The 12,587-nt window shown below is 44.8% G+C and overlaps 1 long non-coding RNA gene across 1 annotated transcript in view; it reads left to right on the top strand.

Annotated features, from left to right (window-relative positions):
- Positions 1-11,111, top strand: part of LOC147999443 (uncharacterized) — a 32,557-nt gene extending 21,446 nt beyond the window's left edge. Inside the window, exons 2-3 of the long non-coding RNA XR_015644124.1 lie at positions 1,417-1,576; positions 9,847-11,111. This is a non-coding gene — a long non-coding RNA (uncharacterized LOC147999443). The remainder of the gene's footprint in view (positions 1-1,416; positions 1,577-9,846) is intronic.
- Positions 11,112-12,587: the final 1,476 nt, after the last annotated feature.

The raw sequence follows: 12,587 nt of genomic DNA, 5'->3' as shown, positions 1-12,587 counted from the left end.
GCTTAATAATAGAGCACTTGCCTTGCATGTAATGGACCCTGAGTTCTGTTCCTATTACCTGTTCTCACACACACACACACACACACACACACACACATGCACACATGCACACACTTGTACACATCCATACATACACCCATATAAACACACATACACACGTGCACACACATATATACACTCACACACACTTGCACACACAGACACATACATACACATACGTACACACAGAGAAGATAGTATTATGATTTTTTTTAGCCATCTATAAGAACATTGCTGTTGAAGTATGAAGGAAGCTGGAGAAGTACAAATGCCATGCGTGTGTAAAGACGTGTAGTGCATAATGCATACGCTTACATAGAAAGTGTTTTCTGAGGTGGCAGCAGGGTTCTTGCTACCATGACCGGAGCTCCATCTCACCCCCTCATCTCCTCCCACTGAGAAGAACAGAGCGGCAAGAACAGATCACTGTGGCTAAATTTTAACCTGTGTTTATTTCCCTACAAGTGCCTGCTGTTTAATTTGGCCACTCAAGATCCTTTTGTAAGCCCGTGTGTGAGTCCTGAGCACCAGATCTACGACCTTTGCATACGTGCTAAACATTTATAGAGTGGAAGGGCTCTTTTTCTCCATTAGTGATTTGAGTAAATGCTAACAGCCCCACCACCCCACCCCCCAAAAATTAGTATTTGAAAGATAAACTGCCAATAATTCATCCTGATCAGCTGAGGTCTGCCAAGCAAATAATTTGATAAGCCAATTAATTTCAGAGGGCACTGGGGCTTGTTTCTTCCTGATGCTGATTTTGATTTGTAAAGGTTTTTGGGGTTTGCTCTTGGTTTTGTTTTTTCCTTTAAGTCAGATTATCTCCGTGTTGTACTGGCTGGCCTGGAACTTACTGTGTAGACCAGACTATCCTCTAACTCAGAGAGATCTGCCTACTTTTGCCTTCTGAATGCTGCAAGGCATGGACCACCACACCTAGCTAAGGTTTTATTTATTTGTTTGTTTGTTTGGTGTTTTTAGAGACCTGATTTTTCTGTATAGTCCCAGCTGTCCTGGAACTTGCTCTATAGACCAGGCTGGCCTGGAACTCAGAGACCTGCCTGCCTCTGCCTCTCATGTACTGAAACTAAGGGTGTGTGCCACCACATCCAGCTTAAAATGGGTTTGGTTTGATTTGTTCTTTGGTTTTTGTTTTTGTTTTATTTTGTTTTGTTTTTTGACAAATGCAAAGAGAGCTTTTTAAAGTGAATTCAGCAAATCCATAGAACTAATTTATCAGATGAGAAAACTGAGCTTCAGGGCAAAATCAGGTTTTCAGAATCAGTAAAAGAACCGTATGGGGACATGTTTTATTCAACAATTCCTCTGGCACCTGAAGCTTTCTGTGGTTCTTGCCTTTTGTTTCCCTTCTAGTGTGGTGGACGGTATTTGGGCCTGCGACTGGAAACCTGCGGACACCAACCCTCAGTTTAGTACGATTGCTGCCCCCTGCTGGAAGGAAAACAGTTCACAGGATCCGGAGGCTATATGGAACTTTTCTCAAAGTGTAAATATATATGAAAGTATGCAGCAGGTATGTATTGTTTTAGACAAAGTCTCTGTGACTCTGGATGGACACTAGCCTCAAACTCACTGGAAGCCAAGGATTACCTTGAACGTCTGGTCTTTCTGCCTCCACCTTTAGAGGGTGGGATTATAGGGGTACGCTACTGTGCCTGGTTTCCGTGGTTCTGACAATAGAACCCATATACTCTTGGTAATGGGTTCTGCCTTCTGCCAACTGAGCTACATCCTTAGCTTGCAATGGCTCTCTCTTTGTTTTTCTTTCTTTTTTCTTTGTTTTGTTTGATACAGGGTTTCTCTGTGTAACCCTTGCTGTTTTGGAACTCACTCTGTAGACCAGGCTGGCCTCGAACTCAGAGATCTGCTGAAAGCTGAATTTAAAGACATGTGCCACCATCCCCAGTCAAAAAAACCACAGTAATTTCTGAGGCTAAATGTTTAACACCATGGAAAGACATAAAGGCACACAAGAAACTCTTCCCTGTATCTGTTCCATTTTCTTCTGCCAATTATCATTAATAATCCTTTCTTTGTGTGTGTGAATATGAGCTATATGTGCCTTTGTATGCAGGCATGTACATACATACATACACACACACACAGTTTTTAAGAAGTTTTTATATGTAGCTCTGGACTGCCTCAAACCCACCCATCCTCCCGCCACGTCCTTCACGTGCCAGCATTACAGACATGGGTTCCCACACCTGACTCAATCTAACCTTTTTTTTTTTTTTTTTTTTTTGGTTCTTTTTTTCGGAGCTGGGGACTGAACCCAGGGCCTTGCGCTTCCTAGGCAAGCGCTCTACCACTGAGCTAAATCCCCAACCCCTCAATCTAACCTTTTTAATGAAGAATAGGTCCAGGTGTTTAGTAATACTACCGTTTCCAAACCTGCGGGGACATCGAGAACAGAACGTCCCAGGGAGGTTCACTGGAAATCCATAGCTACCTTCTGTGAACTCCATTCTCATCTCCCAGCCAGGGAAGGAAACAGGACTCATACTTGGAAGGGCTCTCCCATGATTCCGATGCACAGTGCCCTGTATGAACAACCATCATCCTCCCCTTCTTGCTACGGGGCAGCTTCTGTTTCCTGATCCCCAAGTCAAGGCCGAGACCCTTTGCTCTTCTTCCAGAGCAAAGATTGGTGTGGGGGTGTGTGGTGTGAGTTTCGACACAGCCCCAAGGGCGGTGATGCTGGGGGTTAGCTTGTTGGTGTAGGTGTTGGCAGCCAGCTGGGGCTCAGGGAGGGAGCCGCGTGTGGGTGAAACTCAGGAATCCTGTGGCACTACAGTTACAAAAAAATTTAAAGGCCCAGCCCAGGCCTTTATGAAGCACAGCTGAGTCTGACAACCCCAGAGGCAGCACCAGCTCTAGATCTTCTGAGGCGAGGGGTTGGGAGGGGGCGGGACACAGTCCCTCTGGGCCCTTCTAAATCAGATAAGACATAATGTAGGTGAAACGCGGGTGGGAAACGCTCCGTACACAGCAGATTGCAGTCATAAAAAGAGATGACAGATTTCACCGTCACTCATTACCCACCCAAATGTCACGTCCTCTGGGCGCTTTCCCTGGCATTTCCTGCCCCAAGTGGGTGTTGTTTCCATGTGCTCCGCGACACTTGAAATGTAACAACAAAAGGAAAAAATATTACTACTGCCGCCTGAGGTTTCCCGGGTCAGAATGTCTAGCTGCTTTCCTGTGCCATCCTGTTTGATCTCCCAGGAGTCCAGGGATCCAAGGGATTTAAATGACTAAAGCCCCCACAGGCTGTTTAGTCAGTGGGCTTCACTTTTTTTTCTTGCACACTCAATTAACTTTCTAATTTCTGTAGGGCTAGAAACAGGTCTATACCTGGGCCTCTTAATCCATAACGAAGGTGGCACTTCAGAAAATGAGAGATTTTTTTTTTTCTCTTTTTCTTTTTTCTTTTTTTTCGGAGCTGGGGACCGAACCTAGGGCCTTGCGCTCGCTAGGCAAGCGCTCTACCGCTGAGCTAAATCCCCAGCCCCCGAGAGATTTTTGTCTTTGGGGTTTTTGTTTTGTTTTGTTTTGTTTGTTTTTTTTGGGGACCGAACCCAGGGCCTTGTGCTTCCTAGGTAAGCGCTCTACCACTGAGCTAAATCCCCAGCCCCTTGGGGTTTTTTTTTTTTTTTTTTATGTGTATGTTGTATGTGCTTATGTGAGTTGATGTATATTACCTGTGTGCAGTTATCCATGGAGACCAGAATCTTGTGTGTGCAGGTATCCATGGAGATCAGAAATAGATCGCCTGGAACTAGATTTACAAGTAGTTGTGAGGTACCATGTGGGTGCTGGGAACTAAACCTGGGTCTTTTGCAAGAACAGTGTATATTCTTTTTTTTTTTTTTTAAAGATTTATTATATAGAAGTACACTGTAGCTGTCTTCAGACACCAGAAGAGGGCATCAGATCTCATTACAGATGGTTATGAGCCACCATGTGGTTGCTGGGATTTGAACTCAGGACCTCTGGAAGACCAGTCAATGCTCTTAACCACTGAGCCATCTCTCCAGCCCAACAGTGTATAAAGTGTATATTCTTTTTTTTTTTTTTTTTTTTGGTTCTTTTTTTCGGAGCTGGGGACCGAACCCAGGGCCTTGTGCTTCCTAGGTAAGCGCTCTACCGCTGAGCTAAATCCCCCGCCCCCCAACAGTGTATATTCTTAAACTCTGAGCAACTCGTCTGTTAGCCCTGGAAAGGGTTGTTTTTTTTTGTTTTTTGTTTTTTTTTTTTTTTTTGGTTCTTTTTTTTTTTTTCGGAGCTGGGGACCGAACCCAGGGCCTTGTGCTTCCTAGGTAAGCGCTTTTTTTTAAACAAAGGTCAATGAACCCGATAGAGGAGTAAGATGCACCTGAGCCCTATTTTATGCCCGTCTCAAACATCGAGATTAGATAAAAGTTTACACATGGGGCTGAGGCTGTAGTTCAGAGCTCTGACAGTAGAATGCTTGCCTAGCGTGTGTAAGGCCTGGGGTTCCAGACCAGTGCCATAAAAAACCAATGTGGTGTACATAGGAGGATTAGAAAATTCAAGGCCGGGGGTTGGGCCAGGGGTTGGGGATTTAGCTCAGCGGTAGAGCGCTGCTTGCCTAGGAAGCGCAAGGCCCTGGGTTCGGTCCCCAGCTCCGAAAAAAAAAAAAAAGAACCAAAAAAAAAAAGAAGAAAATTCAAGGCCGGGGTTGGGGGTTTAGCTCAGTGGTAGAGCGCTTGCCTAGGAAGCGCAAGGCCCTGGGTTCGGTCCCCAGCTCCGAAAAACAGAACCAAAAAAAAAGAAAGAAAATTCAAGGCCATCCTAGGCTACAAAATAAGTCGAGGCCAATAAAGGCCGCTTTGAGTCTGTAGTTTGAGGCAGAGGCAGGCAGATCTCTGAGTTTAACCTGTGCATATAGTGAGTTTCTGTCCAAGCATGGCTACATCTTGAGTCTCTTGAGTCTTGGGGATGGGGCCGTTGTGGGAGGGAAAGACGGCTCAGGTGGTAAAGGCACCTTTAACACAAGCCTGATGACCTGACTTTCATGGTGGAAGGAGTGAACTGACTCCTGAAAGTTGTCCTCTGATCTCCACACACACCCACGATGCCACACAGTCAGCCTCTCACTCAGGCTCATCCTTTTTAAAGACTGAAAGTTCAAACTCTATAGTTTGAGGGCTAGGGCGACAGTTTGTAAAGTGCAGGCGTTGCAAATTCAGAGCCTTGAATTAGATCCCCAAAACCCTTGTAAAATGTTGGGTGTGACTGTAGTCCTGTGCTGAGAAAGCAGAAAGAGGTGGATTCTTCGATGCTCACAGCCTGGCCTACTTAGTGAGCTCCAGGCCGGTGAGAGAGCATTTTGGCTCCTGGAATTCTCCACTGGCCTCCACACAAACCTGTACGCACACCACACACACACACACACACACATACACACACATACACACACACACACACACACACACACACACACACACACCGCAAATGCATGCAAACACATTGTTTGCTTTTGAAATATTTTATTATTTTTTATTATGTGTATGTAGATATGTGTCTTTGTGTGGGTATGTGCATGTGACTATGGCACCATAGAGATAACCATGAAAACCAGAGGCTGCTTCTGAGCCCCAGGCACTGGAGTTACAGGCAGATGGATGCGAACCGCCCCCAGAGGATGCTGGGATCTGAACTCAGGTTCTCGGTGAGAGCAGCAAGTGCTCTTAAACACCAAGTCATCTATCTCTCCAGCCCCCCTATTTATTGTTGTTGGTTGGTGGTTTGAGCCAAGTCCTCTCTCTGTAGACAAAGCTGATCTAGCCTGAAGCTCAAGCCAGACAGGATCCCACCCCTAACCCAGAAGCTATCTGCAATTGACACCGTCTGGTAAAGGAAAACCAGTTTTCTCCAATAGAGCTTTATTTTGTATATCAACCATACTCCAGAGCAGCCCCAAGCCTTGGGGAAATAAAATCAATAGTACTTTTGTGAACTTTTTGCTTCATTTTACTTTGTTTTAGCTTTTTTCTTGTTTATTCTTATTTTCATTTTTTTGTGTATTTTGTGGGGAGCTTTGAAATTGTTTCTTTGGTTTCTGCTTGTTTCTGAAAGAGAAAGGAAGAAAAAAGGAAAAATAAAGACAGGAAATTTGGGAAGATCTGGGAGGGATTGAGGGAAGGAGAAACAATCAAAACATGTTGTGTGAAAAAAATTTTCAATGAGAAAAAGAATTTTAAAAAGGCATGTGCCACCACCCCTTTTATGTTTATTATTATTATTATTTTAATGTTTATATTTATTGTATTTTGTAGGCAAGAATGTTTGTGTCTGCAGGTATATATATAAACCATATACTTGCCTGATCCTCTTGGAGGTCAGAAGATGCTGGATCTGCTGGAACTGAAGTTAGGGATGGTTGAGACCCACTGTGTGGGTGTCCTGGGGTCACTCAGGTGCTCTTCAAGAGCAATGGGAGACAGGTGTTCCTAACCTTAGGCCACGCTTCTTGTTGTTGTTGTTGTTGTTGTTGTTGTTGTTTTGAGACAGTCCTATTATGTAGTCCAGGCTGATCTTGAACTCCTAGTTAGCTTCCTGTCACTCCCTGCTAAGCCACAACAAACTTATTTTTAAAAAGAGAATAAAATAGATTGCACCGAAGGCCTGGAGAGATGCCCAACAAGAGTACAGGCTGCTCTTGCAAAGGACTGTTGGGTAGCTGGCAACACCTGTCGCTGCAGCTCCAGGGGAGCCAGACCCTCCTCTGACCTCCACAGCCAGCTCTGCTTACAAGGAAAGCACTCATATGAGGGTGCCTGTGCGAGCGAGACACACACACACACACACACACACACACACACACACACACACAATTTTACAACAATGTTTTTTTTTTTTTAAAGATTTATTTATTTATTATATATAAGTACACTATAGCTGTCTTCAGATACACCAGAAGAGGGCATCGGATCTCTTTACAGATGGTTGTGAGCCACCATGTGGTTGCTGGGAATTGAACTCATGACCTCTGGAAGAGCAGTCGGGTGCTCTTAACCGCTGAGCCATCTCTCCAGCCCCACAACAATGTTTTAAGTTTTAGAGATAAACCACAGAGTGCTTGATAGAAATATTTTTCTTTCTTTTGTTAAAAGTAATTAAGTGATTTATTTATTTTTTTATCTTCTGAACGGTTTTTGCCTGCGTGTATGTCTGTGTGAGGGTGTCAGATCTCCTAGAGCTGTAGTTATAGGCAAATGTGAGCTGTGAGCTGCCATGTGTGTGCTGGGAATCGAACCTGACAAAGAGCACTGGCTACTCTTAACTATCCAGACCCAGATAGAGGATATTTTCGACAACCACAAGTGTGTTCCTCCCACCCTGTCACTGGGCTAAAGTAAGGAGAACAAGTGATGGATTGAGGAACAAGTAAGGACTGAGAAGATGAATCTGGCCTTGTTTTCTTTTTCCCACAATACAGAAAAGAAACTGCCACCTAAAATGACGTATCCCTCTCTGTGAGCAGTCTCCAGCTAACATCTAAAAGTTTGATTTGTACATTTTTTTTCTTTAAACTAGAATTAGCATATTCATAGCAGTCTTTTTCCTAATTGTCCAAAACTGGCAACAATCCAAATGTCTATCAACAAGAGAATGGATGGGTAAAATTGTGGACTTTCACACAAAGAAACACAATACTCAGCTATAAAAAGAAGCTGCATGGATCGATCTCAAAGACAATGTGCAAAAGAAACCAGACAGAAGATGTGCTCAGCGTGAGATTCTGTTTATACGAACTTCAAAAACATTAATCAAATCCCTCGTCATTTTATCTTACTGCTATCAAGCAGGTTTGAATTTAAAATCAAATTTAGGGTGGGAGAATGTCACTTGCTGGTAGTGACTATCCTTAGCATGTTCAAAGTCCAGGGTTCTAATCCCAGGTCCCCAAAACAAAGGCTATGTGGTGAGATTTTTTGTCTCTCAATAATTAAATTGAACTTGGATTTTAAAATAGATAAGATTTAAACCGAGTGCTACCATGTCCAGTTTTCTGCAATCCTGGGACTCATGCATGCTATGCAAACACCCTAACAAATGAGCTAAGAAAAATCCCAGACTTTAAAAAAAAATTTTTGTATGTGTGTGTGTGTCTGTGTGCATGCTTATGTGTGATTCCTACATGTATGTCTGTACTATGTGCATGCAGAGCCCACAGAGGCCTTTGAACCCTCTGGAACTGGAGTTATTGATGGTAATCATGTTACCATGTGGGTCCTGGGGAGTTGGGGAGGAACCAGTGTTCTTAATGGCCGAGCTATCGCTCCAGCATCCCATGTAATGGTTTTTGTTTTTTGGGGGGGTTTTTTTTGTTTCTTTTTTTTTTTTTTTTTTTCGGAGCTGGGGACCGAACCCAGGGCCCTGCGCTTGCTAGGCAAGCGCTCTACCACTGAGCTAAATCCCCAACCCCTTTTGTTTTGTTTTAATGTAGCCCTCCATAGATCAGGCTAGCCTCAAATTTACAGAAATCTGCCAATCTCTGCCTCCTGAGTGCTGAAATTAAAAACATGTACTCTTTTTTTTTTTCAACAACTTGGCTTTCTTCTCAGCCCAGATCCAGTGTTTGGAGTCCGTCCACTCCAACGTCTACTCTGTCTGTGAGCTTCTGGAGCACATGGAGGAGCAGACGTCATTACAGGATATGGCTGGGAACTGCTGGTCCCAGGCTGGTCCCTGGGGTCTGGCCTAGGGCTTATGCAGTGAGCTGCCTCCCCTACTGGGAGATGAAGGACACAGGGCGATGGTGCTGTCTGCAGTCTACAAGCACAAAGGTTCAGCCCCGCTGAGCCTGGGGCTGCAGGAAGAGGTGCAGCAGTATCCTAGAGCTTGCACAAAAACCTGCCCCAGGTGCCCTGCCTAGCGGCAAGATCACCCTGACTCAGGACAACAGCAGGATATGTGTGATGTGTCACAGCAATGGTTCAGGATTCATAGTGCTTTAGAAACCATAAACCTTGAACCAAACCAACGACTCCTTACAATGAATATTTTCATGTAAAGCTGTTTGGGAGCAGGGAGGGGGGGGTGATAAATACTGTGTGACACACTGCGGCTTCCAATGCCATCACGACGAACAAATATGTGATGGAGAGGTGGGAAAGGCAGAGGGGTGAACTGGTGTGTGCCTGGTGGAGAGAGATGGAACTAGAGCTCGATCGGTGACAGGTGAGAGAGGGTTTCCGGCTGTGGAAACGATTGACAGGGGACACGTCATTGTTTAGTAGGGTCAGAAGGTTGGTGTGCAACAGCCTGGAGCTTGCACAGACTCAGTCCCAGAGCACACTGCCCAGCCGCACGATCACCCTTGCCCCAGATGAAGAATGATTCATTTTCTGGATTGGACCTCCTTGAAGGGTCTCCATGGTATGTGCTTTTCTCAGACGCCATGCTGGTGTCCGAGATCCGGCAGCTGCTCCAAGCAGTGTTGAAGCATAATGGGGTTTATACTGATATTCTGGGCTGCCGCTGGAGTCCATGTCAATGTCCGAGGCCTATGGGGGAACTTTCCCTACCTGCCAGCAGTGTAAGACAAGAGGTCTTCTAATCTTTTAAAGCTCGGGCTTTTACTAGGGCAGTCTCCCAGCTAGCTCAACTAACTTAACCCAACTATCTAGTGTACAGCCAGCCACGTGATTAGCTCTATACCTTTCTCTGCTCCACTGGGGTCGGTGTCTGTTCTTTCCCCTCCATGTCCACTTTCCAAACCTCTCACTTCTGCTTTCTTCCCTGAGACAGACTGTCTGCCCGGAAGTTCTGCCCTCCACTTCCTGCTCCAGCTATTGGCCGTCAGATCTTTATTACAACCAATCAGCATTTAATTCTCTGCCTGTGCAGAATTGACGATTGAAAAATAGAGACACACCTTCACACCATCTGAGTAAGGTAACCCAACAGCGGGCCATGCTACCATGGAGGGCCAGGTGGATGTTCGTAGTCTGTGCTCTCACAGGAGGTCACGTTACGGTCCGTGGTCCATGGCCTGTGTTACCACTGAAGGCCGTATAGATGTTCGTGGTCTGCTTTCGTCACCTGAAGCCATGTAGATGATGTCTATGAACTGTGCTGCCACCAGGGATCATGTGTATGTGAATGGTCTGTGCAGCCACCTGAGACGAAGTAGATGTGGTCTGTACAGCCTCCCGAGACCTAGCTGAGGCCTGCCCGTGGCACCTGCTGATGCCAGAGGCCATGTGGACGTGGGTGATTTGTGCTCCCATTGACTGTGAAGGGCAAGGAAACTACTTTTGCAGTGGTATTAATGACTGCAGACTCACATTGGAGAAAGAGGAGGCTTTTTTTTTTTAACTTTTATTTTGACTGAAAGTCTTATAAGTTGCCCAGGCAACTTGAGATGAACCAGCTCTGTAGCCAAACAGGCCTAGAACTTGAGATCCTTCTGCCTCAGCTGAGGTTACAGACAGGCATCAGTAGCCCATGAGCCAGGAATATTTTATATATTAAATTTGTATTGCTCTATTCTTTTTCCTTTATATATTGACCATGAAATAATTGTAGGGCAGTTAGTTAGTTAGTTAGTTAGTTAGTTAGTTAGACAGGGATGCCGGTCTTTTAATCACAGAATAAGATTCCTAAGTATGACCCATACCGTGATTTATTTAATAATTCTATTATCAGACCTTTTCTGTTGTATTTTTTCTAAATTATAAGTGATCCCCAAGGAGGTTCCTCAGAAAATTGGACATTGAACTGCCTGAGGATCCAGCTATACCTCTCTTGGGCATATACCCAAAAGATGCCCCAACATATAAAAAAGACACGTGCTCCACTATGTTCATAGCAGCCTTATTTATAATAGCCAGAAGCTGGAAAGAACCCAGATGCCCTTCAACAGAGGAATGGATACAGAAAATGTGGTACATCTACACAATGGAATATTACTCAGCTATCAAAAACAATGACTTTGGGGGCTTGGGGATTTAGCTCAGTGGTAGAGCGCTTGCCTAGGAAGCGCAAGGCCCTGGGTTCGGTCCCCAGCTCCGAAAAAAAGAACCAAAACCAAAAACAAAAACAAAACAAAAAAAAAAAACAATGACTTTATGAAATTCGTAGGCAAATGGTTGGAACTGGAAAATATCATCCTGAGTGAGGTAACCCAATCACAGAAAAACACACATGGTATGCACTCATTGATAAGTGGCTATTAGCCCAAATGCTTGAATTACCCTAGATGCCTAGAACAAATGAAACTCAAGACGGATGATCAAAATGTGAATGCTTCACTCCTTCTTTAAAAGGGGAACAAGAATACCCTTGGCAGGGAATAGAGAGGCAAAGATTAAAACAGACACAGAAGGAACACCCATTCAGAGCCTGCCCCACATGTGGCCCATACATATACAGCCATCCAATTAGACAAGATGGATGAAGCAAAGAAGTGCAGACCGACAGGAGCCGGATGTAGATCGCTCCTGAGAGACACAGCCAGAATACAGCAAATACAGAGGCGAATGCCAGCAGCAAACCACTGAACTGAGAATGGGACCCCTGTTGAAGGAATCAGAGAAAGAACTCGAAGAGCTTGAAGGAGCTCGAGACCCCTTATGAACAACAATGCCAACCAACCAGAGCTTCCAGGGACTAAGGCACTACCTAAAGACTATACATGGACTGACCCTGGACTCTGACCTCATAGGTAGCAATGAATATCCTAGTAAGAGCACCAGTGGAAGGGGAAGCCCTTGGTCCTGCTAAGACTGAACCCCCAGTGAACGTGATTGTTGGGGGGAGGGCGGCAATGGGGAGAGGATGGGGAGGGGAACAACCATAAAGAAGGGGAGGGGGAGGGATTAGGGGGATGTTTGCCCGGAAACCGGGAAAGGGAATAACACTCGAAATGTAAATAAGAAACACTCAAGTTAATAAAAAAAAAAAAAAAAGTGATCCCCGATGAAAATCCTTAACCTGTGCCCATTCATGATTCTTCCTCCAGGAATAATTTCTAAAAATGGAATCTGTGTAGCTCATGATGGCTCGTTCCTTTTCTGAGTTTCTGTCTTTAAAGGTTGTATTGATTGGCTATCGATTGACACTCCCACCATCAATGGTGCCGAAAGCACCTTCCCTGACAATGAACATTACTGACTTTTTTTTTTTTCTTTTCTTTTTTTTAACCCAGGGCCTTGCGCTTCCTAGGCAAGCGCTCTACCGCTGAGCTAAATCCCCAACCCCCACATTACTGACTTTTAAAACTGTGCTACGCCTGGGTAACCATGCCTCCAATCCCAGTACTTGAGAAGAAGCAGAGGCAGGCAAATCTCTGTGAGTTCAAATACAGCCTGGTCTACAAAGTGAGTTCCAGAGTGTGGCCAGACTGGCTACCTCGTGAGATTCTGTCTCCAAAGCAAAAACAACAAAATAAAAGTAAAATAAAGATTCCTATGTCAACCTCATGCCTACCCACATGCTGTGCACACATGGACACACACATATCTGCACACATACAAACACACATACAC

This window comes from Rattus norvegicus, chromosome 19 (assembly GCF_021556685.1).
Source record: "Rattus norvegicus strain SHRSP/BbbUtx chromosome 19, alternate assembly SHRSP_T2T, whole genome shotgun sequence".
Classification (NCBI taxonomy): domain Eukaryota; kingdom Metazoa; phylum Chordata; class Mammalia; order Rodentia; family Muridae; genus Rattus; species Rattus norvegicus.
The sequence above is the reverse complement of the archived record's forward strand: the minus strand, read 5'-3'. Positions and strand labels throughout refer to the sequence as shown.